The 1,835-nt window shown below is 37.7% G+C and overlaps 1 protein-coding gene across 1 annotated transcript in view; it reads left to right on the top strand.

The window, feature by feature from the left end:
- LOC137621572 (GATA zinc finger domain-containing protein 7-like) overlaps positions 1 to 1,835 on the top strand; it is a 166,032-nt gene that overhangs the window by 140,721 nt on the left and 23,476 nt on the right.

Raw genomic sequence — 1,835 nt, 5'->3', positions numbered from 1 at the left:
AGAACAGTTTTTCTCATCAATAAATTTCTATTTTGTTTACAAACGCTCCAGTAAACATTCTTCAACAACAATTATTTTCTCTCTCTCTCTCTCTCTCTCTCTCTCTCTCTCTCTCTCTCTCTCTCCCCTTTGAAATGACACAGGTGGCTAGCAAGCAATGACTGCGGTGGCGGATGAAGTAGCATTGGTCGACAATCCCATATACTTGTGAGGTCACTTTAAGCCTTATGGTATGCTAAGCACTTTTATGACCCTTGCTCCAAATATACGTTTGCTCTTAGGAGACGGAGAGTGAGAGCTGAGGAAGGAGGGACAGGAGGTGGGGAAGGAGAAAGAAGAAATGTAAGAAGAATGAAATGTGAAGGAACATTGCTAATAGCAGACTATCATTACAATAGCAATATTGATGATAGGTAATAGCAACATCTCATCAAAACATTTCTGACAATTTACAATAAAGAAATAATTATAACTTTCAATATAAAGTGATTATTCAAAAAAATCCAATGGTATCAAGTAGATTAATGCCCTCCCCCCCCCCTTCCCCCTGAAGAGAAATAAAAAGTCTTGTCAAAGGGAACACATAAACTTTCAGACGCCATAATTTAGCGAATGATATGTCTTTTGTCACGGGTATTTCACGGGCAATTTGTTTTCAGGGCCAAACAATATTATGATAATTTTGACATCTGAATGAACCTTTGGATACGTCCCAAACCGTATTGTTATAAACGCCTTTTGATAGAGTTGTTCGTTGATGATTCTTTCTTCCTAATTTATATCCAGTTTGGAAATGGAAAATGTTTTTATTTTATCCTTGGCAGTTGATTACAATCTCTCTCTCTCTCTCTCTCTCTCTCTCTCTCTCTCTCTCTCTCTCTCTCTCTCTTTTTCTTTCTGTAGGGAAGCTGCTTCCATCATCATGCTTTTGTAACCCTCTACAATCGCCCAACACCCAGGTACACAGTAATGGTATGTGACGGAATATGACAAAACAATTTCGAAATCAAACCCTGTTCATTATATTAAGACAGTTTTTCAGGAAACGAAAAGGAAAGCCAAGCCTCAGAGAGAGAGAGAGAGAGAGAGAGAGAGAGAGAGAGAGAGAGAGAATGCTCTCCTCTTCCTATTGACTGATGGAAGTACTTGACTGCCCCTTTTCGGCACGTTGAGAGACGAAGGATATGCCGAAATTAAGCTATTTGTCACCCACCTAACCCAAAGGCTGCCGAGAAGAGTTCCTGACTTCCCCCCCCCCCCCCCACCCCCTCCCTTACCCCAGTTCCTGGTTGAAACTGATCTTTTGAACAGAGCACCTGCTTTGACTTGGGGAAGCTGACCAAGAATTCAAAATACTCCCTCGGGTTAAAAGCAAAGATGCGATGCCTTGGTTGCTCTCGCAAACATATGTTCCTAATAATAATGTCTTTGGTCATCAATATTGTTTACTACTTGTGTGTGTAAGTCTGACTACGTTTGCAGTTCTTTCGTTGTTCTGTTTTTCATAACGCGTATGTTTATCTCTCTCTCTCTCTCTCTCTCTCTCTCTCTCTCTCTCTCTCTTTTCCTCTCGGGTCTGTGATTTGAAGTGGAGTGAAATGAATTCAAAATATGTTTTTGCCTTGATATTATATGCATGAATATCATAATTGTTAGTGATAGAATTATGTATGCATATATATATATATATATATATAGATATATATATAGTATATATATATACTGTATATGTATATGTATATGCATATATATATATACATATATATATATATATATATATGTATGTATATTATATGTATGAATATCAAAAGTGGTAGTGATAGAATTATGTATAT

Source organism: Palaemon carinicauda, chromosome 28 (assembly GCF_036898095.1).
Source record: "Palaemon carinicauda isolate YSFRI2023 chromosome 28, ASM3689809v2, whole genome shotgun sequence".
NCBI lineage: Eukaryota > Metazoa > Arthropoda > Malacostraca > Decapoda > Palaemonidae > Palaemon > Palaemon carinicauda.
Note: the sequence above shows the minus strand (reverse complement) of the source record. Positions and strands in the feature narration are given on the sequence as shown.